Raw genomic sequence first — 13,284 nt, 5'->3', positions numbered from 1 at the left:
CCTCTTCTTCCCCCCCACCCCCCCCCCCCCCCCCAATCTGGACAACTACCAATTTTTAGTTTCCATGGCAACATAAAGTATTCTTTCTTCAGCTAACTGGTGAAGAGTTTGGATTACAGCTACTTTGCAGAGCATTTTATTTGGTTTAAGTGCATATTTTTATCCTTCCTTCCACCTTTCATACATTAATTTTGTCATAGCTATGTTACTGCAGAACATCCTGTATATGCTCAAGCTGTGCACAATGTAAACTTAAGGAAGGTAATACTGGTTTGAAAACCCCTCCTAAATCCATGTTACCTACTGTATGTTTGTCAAGTTGATTAAAACTAACTTTAACTTTTACAGTCTTTTCCAATTAATATAAATTAAATGTATAGCATTTAGTATTAGGAGGTTGTGTGGCCCAACCAGTGTTTGGTGGAACCTGGAGGTTGCTCATCACTTTCTTCCCAGATTCATAGTATAGTTTGTTTGCACTCTATCTACCTATTGTCATTCTGTTTCTGACTATTCAAGGTACAAGGTTTATTTATTTGTCACAACAAGTTGTAGAGTGAAACTGAGTTTGTAACTCCCTTCTGCTTACGAAGCAGACAATATGCAGTAACATAAAAGCAATTATAAAAATGTTGAATAGAAATAAATTATATTCAAAGGAGCAGTGCTGAGGATGAATTACAGTTTAAGAGCCTGATAGCTTGGGGGGAAAGCTCCTCTGCAGTCTGGTGTTGCAACAGCAGATACTTCTGTATCTCTTGCCAGAGAGCAGCAGGGTGAACAGGCCATAGCTGGGTTGGAACTGTCCTTTAGTATCCTGCTGCAGAGCCCTCCGGTCCTGGGCCGTGCACATCCCATGCCAGTTAGTAATGTTTTGGAGATGTGAGACGACCATGTCAGGTTCTCTGTGATGCTGATTCCCAGGAACCTGAAACTGTTCACCTGCTCCACCTCAGCACCACTGATGTAGACAGGAGGGTGTGTCTTCACTTCCTTTTTTCTAAAATCAACAATCTGCTCCTTGCTGACGTTGAGCAGTAGGTTGTTCTCTGTGCAACACTCTGAAAGATAGTCGATAGTCTCCGCTTCACCTTCTTGATGCCAGCTTTTCATCTAGCTCTGGCGGTGCTGTATGTTTCCTTTCATCTGACCGAAATGCAACTTTTTTGGCTCTGGATAGGCTTTCTTTTCAGGAATGATTTTATTGTCTTAAGCCGCATTTCCACCAAAAGTCATCGGATCTCTTTTCAAGGAACTAAAAGGTTCCATCAGCCCATTGTTGTGTGTGTTTCCCCCGTGGTCTAAAGACCTGCGAAGATTAGGCAAATTAACCAGCTGACGTGGGCTTGTATGTCGTCCAAAGCGATGGACAGGGATCATTATTTATAACCACTATCCATGAGCAAAATTTTTAAATGAACATGAGATTTGACTGGAATATAATGAGAAACTACAGGCTATGCTTGACCATTGAAACAGTTTTTTTGTGTGGGAGTATAGTGGAGAGACACACGATAAAGTTTGTTACAAATTTAATAACAAACTGGATAAAGCCATCTAGTTCTTAAAATAACTCCAGCATAGAGAAAGCAACACAAAAATAAAATCGCAGTTTGGAAGGTTATTGAAACATTTCCAGCCGACAGGAGCTGCAGATCAGCTGCAGCACTCACGTCTGTGTCGCCTGAGCGTTGGAGTAACAGGATTTTTAACGAGCTTTATTACCTGCTGTAGTCAGCTGTTCTGTTTGTTTTGGAGAGGAGACCGACTTTGGTTCTGTGTAAAAACATCCTGACTGAAAACTTAAAACAACAACTTCGGACCCAGTATTTAGCACAGCTCCATCAGCTGTTAGCTATAAACACACCGCTGCACGCTGGCTGCTGTTTCCAAGCAATAGCCTACATTTAATGGCGACGTAGAGGGAGGACATCAGCGAGACATGTGTGTGCTCTCTGACTGTTGATTGTGATTTAGAAAAGAGAGGAGCAGTCGTAAAAACAGCCGACACGCTTGATTTAAAGCCAGTAGCCTCTACTCGATCATTCAGAAATTCACTGCAAGGCAAGACCCCACCCCTCCAAAATACCGGTACTTTCGGAAAGTACTACAACCCGAGCAGGGACTTTTTGGGGGGTAGAATAAAGACCCTAGAACTAAATCTAGACCCTGGTCCCTTCGGTGGAAACGCAGTGAGTTCCTCCAAAGGTACCTGCTAGTTCCGGGGTATAGTTCCTTTTGTCGAAACGCGGCTTTAGTGATCACCACATCATCAACACGTTTGCTGATATATAATGTCACTGAGTACAGTACAAATTGTGATGCAAATTGCAACAATCAATTGCTAAGGTTTGAAAGTACTTTAACAGACCTTTTCCAATGCAAACATTTTGTGTCACAGCAGGAAAAGCTCCGGTGTAACTGCTGACATTAAAAACAACTGCATTCCATTTAGGTGAGCCAGTTCCACAATCCTGTTTTGTGCATGCTGTCTCACAGTCAGGGCTTACTGGAACATTTTATGCAACTGAGCAATCATTAATAAAACTTGTTTCATCTGTGCCTTTCCTGCCATAACAAGTCAAAATGCTGTGAAAAAGCTATTTTGGGTGGCTCATGTGTCTCCCTGGGGAGGTGAGCCCAGTTTCACAGTTTGAAAACTTGCAAGATAGATGAACTTATCAAAACATATGTTAAATTAAAGGAGGAGGCGTTATGTCACCTAAAACATGCCAATATCAAAATGGCATAGTACTTTGATAATCAGGATTAACACACATGACTTATGTTGTTGCCTCACTGCTTGTGGTTGAAAACTACATTTGAACTTGATGCAAAGAGAAAATACAAAATATCACAGGAAATGTATTTTTATTAACTGTTCTCAATATAGAACTGCTGCCAGTTATGTTAATGTGTATCATGTCGGAAAAAGACAAACTTGAAATACAAATAAATATTGGATTAGAAAAGAAATCCCAGAGTGAAAGTAATAACCTTACCCCACTTGATACAGATTCAAGAAGCCTGTGCAGATGATCGGAAACCTGAATAATGCTAAAACCCTGTTTAAAGAGGCTTTCCACATAAAGTGTAGTTAGTTTTAGTTAGTAGAATTTGTTCTTGTGAGGAATACTACTAACCAGTAAAAACAATTACAATATAATGTCCCCAATGGCACTTTCTACAGTCTGACACTCTGAGATGATATCATCAGGCTTTGGTTTGAGAAATAAAACTTTTAATAGAAATCCAACTTATAGTACATTGTACAATGTTATTAAACCTATCCACCTCAGAAAAGTAATGCTGCTCAGAACAGTGGCACTGCAGCACCCTCAGCCATCATTATTCTTTAGCATAATCAGGCCCTTCCTTCTTGCCGAAAAAGCTGGTGGACGCCATCATTATGATTAATAGAAATTTCATTCCTCTATTACGAAGTACCTACTGGTCAGTCTACAAGAAATTGGACGTGTAGAAGTGTTTTGTGTGTAGCTCTGAGTAATATTCTGTTAACTGGTTCATTCACGGCAACATGGAGACTCAGGTCACAGGTTATCAAAGGTTCATGTAAACAGATTAACCTCACCAGTGTAAGGCCAACAGCCAGGTATTTCTGAACAGTGAATGCAGCCAGTGAATACATCATGTCATGTCAAACAGGCCGTAAGGGAATGAAAGGCTGTGCAGTGATGACTGTGTGTGACTACTGAGTGAAAAGCTGCCTTTTCATACCCACCGTGCCCTTCACACCAAACTCTGATGGAGCCAACATGGGTGATCACTTACAGATGACAGTTCAGGCCAAGCCATTCATCAAGGAGTCATGAAGAAATATAGCACAGTCTCCAAGACTAAATATAAACCTCTGGAACATTTAATTTTTCTAATAAGCATCTCTAATAACATGCTTTACCAACATTATTGCATGTGTTTGCCAACACTAAATATTAGTAAATCAAACAATCTATTGTTTTAGTCAGTGTTCGTGCCGATTTAAAAAGCTGTGATACTAATTCCATTTTAAGGAAATAAGCTTACTTCAGTCGATTAATATGATAATATCAGCCACCCTACTGCTGTTACAATGGTTCTCATGGAAAGTAATTGTCCATTTATTCAGAATCCTTTCCCTAAGTAATATATTCAAATTGATTGCATTCTGCTGTATGCAGGCTGGAAACTAATATGCTGATGCTCCTCAGGGTTTTGAGGTATTCACTGTCAATTATTTAATAAAGAAAACTAATCAAAGGGTGTCGCCAAGTTGTAGCCATTTACCGCCCAAAAAATAGAGAGCTATTTCACACCGCAATGGAAAACTGAATATTCCCTCAAGTCGTTACTAAAATCATAATTCAATCAAGCAGTTACTTCAGCTGCAGGACGGTGAAGGTGGAGAGAGCTGAAAATGATTCTGAAAGACGATATGAAGATATGAGAAGGAACAAATTCAAATAAATATGACAAACAACAGTCACTCTTTGTCTGCCAATTGAAAGTGACAGGTCGTTTCTGACCTTAGAAAAAGCAGTTGACAAAACAATCTGAAAGAGGAATCATTATCATCATAAGTATGAGTCAGCTTTCCTGTCAAAGGTTTCATGTTGAAGATAGACTCATGTCTGTTTCTTGAGAGAGTGACAGATACATTTTTTTTGTTGGGGATGTGTTGCCTGTTAGAATGAAACCATTTTAAATAGCACATGACATATGCTTTTTTTCTACACCTGCCACCTAGTGTGAAGTGACAAAAAGGCTTCAGGCGGTGATGGTGAGGGAAATGAGGAGGTTGGGACTGTGCTGTAACATCAGTGTTCATTGGTACTGTATCAATAAGGGGATGGTGAGACAGGGATGGTGTGACTTAACCTCCGACTCTGCGGACTCTGGCGGGTCATGACCCATGAGGCCGCAAAAGCTGGCAGCCAGGGTGACCCCCTGAACCCTGGATATCAGAGATGGCAGCAATATTAGCCTCCAGACTGCACTGTGAAATCCAGAGAATCTAGAGATTTCAGATTTCTGTTTATTCACGAGTGGAGGGGGTGGTGGGGAGCAAAGGGAGAAACAGGAGCAAAGAGGAAAGAGTGATAGATGACTGACTGTGATGTCTCTTGAGGGTTGAGAGAAAGTGAGAAAAAGAGGGAGAGAGCTGCAGGAGAGGAAGAGAGCTTCAATGTCAGCTGCCGGATCAAAGGAGAGAAAAGGGAGGTGGGCTTTGGCAATGAAGGCACCTGAAATCCATTCAGATTAAAACATACACTGACACAAAAGTCGGCACATGAATACAAAGAGCGACTTAACAGTGTTTGTTTGTTGAGCCTGGAGAGAAAAGAAGGGGGGGGGGGAATCCCTTTGTAGGGCACGTTGTATACATGTGAGTGTTTGTCTGGCTGTTTGCCTGCCTGCCCGTGTGGAAGTCCCACCGCTCAACTGCGTATGTGTGTGGACATTCACTTGGGTTTGTGTGAGCGCGCGCGCGTGCGTGAGTGTGGCTGGAGGTAGACGAGCATCAGGGAGCAGGGAGCTGGGGAGTTTGGGGAAAGGTCGTGAGGCACAGTGGCTTGGCATGGTGGCATATTTCATTTATAAGCTCACTGGGGCATGCATTTGCTGCAGGGAAGATTAAGCTGTAACTCTGCAGTTTGCACTGAAAAAGCAGGGCATGTTCCATTAGTGAGAAAAAATAAACGCTCCTTAGACGTACAAGTAAATTAGTGATGTTGCTGTGGTTGATTTCACCGGCATGTTGCATTTTATACGGCATTTTTATTTATTCATTTATTGTAGTTATTTCATGTTGGATTGCACTGATTCAAATAAAAAAAGGGGCAGGGAAGACATGATAAAGGGCAGTTATGTATTGTTAAAACCCATATTTATGATAGTGACATTGTATATAATAGCTCAGTCTAATGGGAACTGGTTGCTGGTGGTGAGAAAACCCCTGAGAATCAACCAACCAAAGTGCGCAGTAATTGACACTTTTATAAGGAGTGGCTTTCAGCAGCTTTACGCAGCTTTTAGTTGCTTTTAGCTGTTTTATTCCTCCGTCTCGTGGCTCTTACCAACCTCCCAATATAAAACCATAGGGAGTCATTTCCAGCAAACAGGCTCAGACAAGCTGAGTGTACACTAACTTCCCATTACCAAACTGCAGAGAGTACGTGAGTATTAGTGGCCTCAAGCCTAGGGGTGCCTGGGCCAGTAGCTATTTTGCTACAAAGTTCTGGACGACTGCAGAGCAGTAAGGAACAGTCCCAGTTATACGTGTGTGACCAACTCAAGAGCCATCTTTTTTCTTCCGTACTAAAATCATAACCCATTTTAACGATCTTCTTCAAATTCCATGTCGTTATCCTTAATCAAAACATAGTTTGGTATCTTCAGTTACAGCTTACACTTAGTCATCTGTCAGTCACATCATGTACATCTCATTTAACACTCAACTGAACTTAACTCCTACGTAGTATAGTTTACTTTCCTTCTGGCACTAACAATATTTAATATATTGTGGAATGCTGTATACATTGCATAATTGCAACATCAAAACACATGATAAATGAATGAAAACAAATGATAAATTTAACAATTAAACAACAATAACTCCTCTCTATGTGTAGTCCCTTCTGCTTTAGAACTACGTGAGTGTATTCACGAGTCAACATCAGCTGGTGATGGTCATAACAAAAAAACGTCACAAACTCAGTGTATTTTCACATATTCTGGTGAACTCGAAATTCGAAACTTTTCCTTCACATGAGGATACTCTCCTGTACCTTGTTACTCTCATAGTATACGTAAAATAAACAAAAAATGTTCTTTGTACACTGTTACATCTACATCACATTAGCTAGGCATTGACAACAATGAATGCTAGCTTGAAAATACACTCGACACAAAACTGTTCAAACTCTGTATTTGAGCGCTTATATCGCTCACAAATCTTGCAGAACACTTATCTAACATGCCGGTAGTTTGTACACTTGATCTCAGTATATTTACACCATATTTTACAAAGCTTATGCTTTTTTAAAAATAGGGTGGTGTCAGATTTTTTATTTTCATTTCTAATAGAGGCCAATTTTCCCACCCTCTACACAAGCATGTAGCCAGATTATTTTCTCAAGAGCTGGTGGAAACCTAACCCGAGATAAAAGGCCGGTGAATAATGAGCTTACATTAGTCCAGTGTTAAAAAACATGATTTCAATGGGATGCTTCATGTGGCTCTGTGTCTCTTGAGTGATTTGAAAGCTATTGTTTGCTAACAGGTAACAGGCCATAATAGTCATGAGGATGTGCCTGTATTGCCAGTAGTTTGATTCAAGTTTTTTTGCCTCCTAGTGGTCAAAATCACTTAATAAGCTTCAAATAACAAATCTATAATTTGTGATTAACTGTGAACTTTTAAACAATGAATAAAGACTGCTAACTTTCTAGCAAACAAACCAGGGTGCCAAAATATGTCCCTGCCCCATGGCTTGAAAAGTTAGCAGAATTCAGCTTTACATATTTGGTCATACACAGATAGCAGTTTATTAGGTACCAGCGCAGTGTAATGCAATTCAATATATTAGTGCTGTAGTAAATTATGCCTTTGTGTAGGTTATTATGCTGTGAATTATAACATTACACATTCACAAGTATGGGCCAAAGGTGCACTACCTGCCCATTGCCAAGTGTATCACTGTGGGTGTGCTGTATTTCTCTGTTATGTGGGGCAGGATTCACAGCCAAGAAAAAATTTCTTTACAACCAGATTTGGATATATGAGATACCAATAATGCCTAGCACTATGGCCTATACACAAACAATATTACATTTCATTGTATATAAGCTTTGCAGTAAATGCTTACTTTGAGAAGCTTGTATTATTCATTGTTTATTGGCAACGAGTCATGGAGTTGTTCATTCTTATTTATGAAATTGGTGATCATCAGTTGAAGTACTCCTCAAAAAAAGAATAATACAACCCCACCGCTAATGAAATGATTTTTGTTGGATCATTTCTTGTTGATTTCAGACATACTTGAGAACATAAACAAAGTCTGCATTTCCATCATGGAACCAATCGTCACCTCTGTGCTGATTTATTTGTTTAAATGTGTAACAGATATCAGCTGAGAAACATTCTGAAGGTAGTGAGTAAAATCATTGGTGAACAGTAGCCTTCTCTGTAACACAGACAAATGCGTTAAAAGAAATCCAGACCATCCTCTCTTTAGTCTACCATCCTTCCATCTGGTTTCTGAAAATAAAGCTTTCTTTTATTCCATGTACAATAAGCACTCTAAATTCTAATACACACTATCCTGTCTGATCGTTATTGCTGCTGCTTTTCTTGCTTTTATCACATGAACATGTATTGTATTTTTATTCTATATTATGTTCTTTTAATGTGTTCATTTACCTTTTTGTGCTGTTATTGTGGCTATGTTTTTATGCTGCCTTGCTGCAAAAATAATTTCTTACAGATCTGAACTAAACAAAATAAACATACAAAATATACTCCAGTGACTGTTAACTAGCAATGAGCTGCACTGATGTCTCAACAGTAATTAATTTGAGTGTATTCCAATGGTTTCCATACATCACCAGAAAGCTCTCATCCCACTCAAACGCCGCCGGGCGGCAGGAGAACAGGAGTGTGCTGCTTCATAGTTTATCATTTTACATATTTCACGTTTCTTTCACCTTTAGCACTGCTCAATACCGTCTGAAGGCTGACCTTTGGTGGGAGAAGTAGAAAGGACTTTAAGCACCCACTCACACACAAGCCAGGAGAGACAGGCAAGTGCACGCACTCTTCTAAGGTCATAGCCCGAGGCAGTCAATAACAGTGGTGAGCTTTTGTTTTTGCCAATACTTTCCAGCCATCAGTTGGATGTGGCTTTAAACTAGAGATAAATACAAAGAAGAGCTCCTCTAATACACTGATGGGAACACACACATGTAATACACACACATTCAAATAGGTTGGATCAGTTTTGAAATGAACAGACCCTCCTCCCCAAAAATACGGCTGTGTGGGTTGACAGTGCAAGCAGCATATTACAACCCATATTTATAGGTGCGTTTGACTTCATGCAGTGCTGCGCTGCCTTAACGTAATATAATAATAACGTAATGCATGATGGTTAGAAATTGTGTCCAACTGCAAAACATCACCATGTCACATGACATTTAAACCTCACGGGGGCAAGGCGGCTGCAGGCTCCGAGTCCGCAGTTGCTTTCCTCTGGCTGCACAAAGTAGGAACCACATCTTTGCCTGGTCTCGCAGCATTTTTCTTTGCAAATACTGTGAGATCAGTCATTGATCTCAGCTCACTGTAAGCTCACACAGGTAGAACGTGTCTGACTTGACGGCGCCATTTTTATTCCCCGCCCCTGCAGTTGCCTGCAGTTCACGTTAGACTATCAAGTCAAGAAAGTCTGAACCTCACCACAATCATTACTCTATATGTTTATGCAAACCTGATTTAATGGGGCCTGTGGCACCAAACCATTGTTGCAGCAGTTAAGCATCCAGACAAACAGGCAGGAAAACAAAGAGAGAAACCTTCACATTAGCTTCACAGTCACACACACACACACATGCACAAGCACAAAAAACACACGCGGAGATGTGTGAGCGAGCTGCTCCAAAATCCTGCAGAGAGGAACATTAAGTCATACAAACACCTTGAGTGTCAGCCTTGGCTGTGAAAGGGGGGAAGATGGATGGTCTTTAGCCTCGGCTGTTCAGGCAGTGATGAATGACCAGATAATTTCCAGGCCACACACACAAACAAGCGCATCAGCGCACACACTTGCACAACAACACACACTTCTGAAAGAACACTAGCACACTTGCAAATGTGTCCTGACAAAATAACACAGTTGCACAGACACACACATCTACCTGCATACCCTACACATTTGCACAGGACACACACGCATGCTTACTGTCTCCTGCCGGCCACGTGGGCCCGGCTGTGATGTGTATATCCATCTCACGCTCTGACAGTACAGACAGGTCCTCTCTGGGGCCATACTGACCCCTGCTATATGTTTCCATACTCTGACCACTGATGACTGACTGACTGCTCACAGTAAGGAGATCCCACAAGAATGCATCACTGTTCCACTGACTCAAAATAGACAGATGGAGCCTGTGGGTATTGGGATATTGGAGATATACTATGTATATATAGTATATATATATATATATATATATATATATATATATATATAGTGCTGTTTTAGTGTCTCTTGCGCCCTACACTTAGGAAGCATTTCCATTTAATTTTATTGCACTGCAGCAACATCAGTTGCATGACATGCAAGGATAAACAACATAAATGGCTAGGATGATTGCCTTAGCCATCATTATTTTCAGTTTTTTTCTTTCCTGCTCTTTTTAAAGGTACTACATGGCATTTAACGTAAATCATCCATTACCATGTCTGAGAAAATAGTATTACTCAGAAGCAACAACATCATCGTTACCAGCCTGTGTTCCTGTGTTGGATGAAATGGGAAATCTGATGGGTTGCTTTATGGCACAAAAATGGAAGACAGCACTGTTCTTGTGGTAGAGAGAGTATTTAGAAAGAGGTACAAGGTGCAAGGTAGATTTTTCTTAGCATTTTACAACACAGGATTGTATAATGAGATGGAGTTCTCTTTATGATAAAAAAAAAAGAAAACATTATATAAAAAAATATATACATTAGATGGGTGGATAAATAACAAGTCACATAAATAATTTAAAATAACCATGTTATTTTACATGGTGGAGTGCTGAAGATAAATTTAGGAGTCTCACAGCCTATGATCTTTCCCTTACCTTAGGAAGAAAGGATTAAAAAAAGACATTGTCCATTATCAACATTCTTTTCTTGGAATGTGGTTGCTGTTACGATTAGGCCTCGCCTCCTCCTACTTCCTAGTGTTCTCCCTGTGGTTCCCCTCCCCTGTTGTCTCTGTCTGTCTCGTTTGTCGTGTGTGTGTGTGTGTGTGTGTGTGTATGCGTGTTCATGGGCGTGTCCGATCCTGGCTCCTCTCCACCTGCAGTGTCTCACACCTGTGGCTCAACCAGTAATCAATCCGTGCAGTTAAATACTCCGGTTCAGCTCCCACTCTTCGCTAGTTCATCAGTTTACCTCCTGCGGTACAATTGCTCTGGTCAAACTCCTTGCATCTATTTATTATTGTTATTTGTTAACCCTGCCTAACGTCCTGTTTGTCCACCTCAGTATCACCCGAGCCCCGAGACGCTGCCCACCTGTCTACCTGAACTCTGCCTGTCAGCCTGCCAAGCCACTCCGCCCTGAACTGAAGGACGCCAATACCAAGCCCCGCTCTGTCTGGAAACCCCCGCTTATCCCAAATCATTCGTTCTCTTTCCTGCACTGTAAATAATAAATCAGATCGTGTGTTTTGACATCTAACTTGTGTACGCCTCTGAATCCTCCAATGAAAGCTTATCAGTTGCCTTGCAGTGGCAGAAAAGTGAGGGATGAGGGGAAAATACTTCATGGTGGTCTTTAAAAGACAGAGGTTGAGGAACCCCCTTTATGTCTAAATATTGTACAAACTTGATACTCTGTAGCCAGTCATTTATTGTATTTTAGTAGTTTTAATCTGGTTTTAAATCTGACATAAAATAATCAATAGACAACAGAGAAACAATTTAATTAGGTAAATTAATTTTAAATTTCTACTGTTATTTTTTTTATTATTAATTAAAACTATTCTTGTATTAAATACATGATTTCCATAAGTGCATTTATTGCTGAGAAATCAAGTGGTCTACCAGAGAAGACTTTTTTTCAGAAATATTTCATTAAATTTTCAATGATGTTGTTTATCAGCTGTCATGGGTGGGAGTTCTGTTTTCTTTGAAAAATGTGGATACAGACTTTTTTCTGGAATTCTTGGCAATGGAGTATTTGACACAAAAAAATACAATTTAAGGGTGAAAAATTCCTTTCCCCCAACCTCTTGGCTCAGAACTTAGATCGAGGACAGATCGGCTGAACCTTTGAAGCTACACGATGGGTGTACTGCTGAAGGGTTTCACATTTGCAGTGAATGCAGATTCAAAAACAAACTGGGTGAGAAAAAATAATGATTGGATGCTCTGTGACACACCTGAGGGGGAGGTATTGAGTATTACAGCAAAACCTTTAATTAAATAATTGTTATTTCTGATAGCTTTGACACAGTACTTTATGAAAACTTTCACTTTTCTGACTGTTTGAACCAGCATGTGGTGTATTCTTTCCTGGGAAAAAATTTGATTCATTGTCTGTTTCAGGTTTGTTTGGAATAAGTAGACAAAGCACTACAGTGGGTAATCAACATGAGCAGTGACAGCCACCATGACTGAGGAGACAAAGAAAAGCGCACCGCCTACAGAAACCCAAACTTCATCAACAGAAAGTGAGTATACACTGTGTGACTGACAGAAGAACTTTGAGAAGCGCCGTGCAGAAACACCCCAGTAATGAGCAGCACTAAGCACCTCAGATACAGCAAAAAAATAAATAAAAAATTATATACAGATTTCATGGATTAACACTTTAAAGACAGCCCATGCTCACTGAGGCTCAAGTCAGAAAATATAAAGGAGACAAAATCAGTGAAGTGAGAGGAGTGCTAAAATGGCTGCGTGTGGTTGAGAGTATTCACATGGTTGGGCTTGTCATTTTGCTGTCTGGCCTCCCAGCCTCTCTGACCCCCCCTCCTGTATGTTTCCTCCTCTGCCTGGGATGATGGAGATGGGGAACTAAAAGTGTGATGGCATGGTGTGTGAGTGTGGGTGTGTGTGTTTGATTATGCGTATGCATATGTTTTTCAGGGAGTCTCTTTGCGTGTATATGGGCGTCTGTGTATATGTGTGTGCCTCTGAGTGTGTAGTTGTGTGTCCTGATGTACTGTAGGTGCATTTGTTGCATCTGTTGGGTTTGTGTGTATATTCCCCTTGTGTGTGTGTGTGTGTGTGTGTGGTTGTTTATCACAAGCCTGTCACTGGTCGCAGGGTGCTGGAGACACGCGATCTGTAACAGGTGGATACACTCTAGCACACACACACACGCCCTGCAGAATGTAAAACAGCTTGGCTTGCAGCCATCACTCTATTGCACCGATCTCAACACCATTATCTATGTGTATGTGTGTCCATGCGTGTGTGTCACATGCATCTGTCATGTGCATGCTTCAATCCTAATGAGTAATCATGTAGATGATTTGTCTGTCATTGCATATGCAATGTGTGTGTGATTTAGCAT

General features: G+C 40.6%; 2 long non-coding RNA genes across 4 annotated transcripts in view; both read left to right on the top strand.

Moving 5' to 3' along the window:
- Window positions 1-10,982: 10,982 nt before the first annotated feature.
- LOC123975950 lies at window positions 10,983-11,442 on the top strand. Its single transcript, XR_006826196.1, has 2 exons — window positions 10,983-11,162; window positions 11,248-11,442. It is a non-coding gene; the product is annotated as an uncharacterized LOC123975950 (long non-coding RNA).
- A 527-nt stretch (window positions 11,443-11,969) lies between these two features.
- Window positions 11,970-13,284, top strand: part of LOC123976013 — a 52,326-nt gene continuing 51,011 nt past the window's right edge. For all 3 annotated transcript variants that reach the window (XR_006826217.1, XR_006826218.1, XR_006826216.1), the window contains exons 1-2: window positions 11,970-12,108; window positions 12,312-12,436. This is a non-coding gene — a long non-coding RNA (uncharacterized LOC123976013). The remainder of the gene's footprint in view (window positions 12,109-12,311; window positions 12,437-13,284) is intronic.

The sequence above is a fragment of the Micropterus dolomieu genome, linkage group LG09, assembly GCF_021292245.1.
Source record: "Micropterus dolomieu isolate WLL.071019.BEF.003 ecotype Adirondacks linkage group LG09, ASM2129224v1, whole genome shotgun sequence".
Classification (NCBI taxonomy): Eukaryota; Metazoa; Chordata; class Actinopteri; order Centrarchiformes; family Centrarchidae; genus Micropterus; species Micropterus dolomieu.
This window is presented reverse-complemented; position numbering and strand designations above follow the sequence as displayed.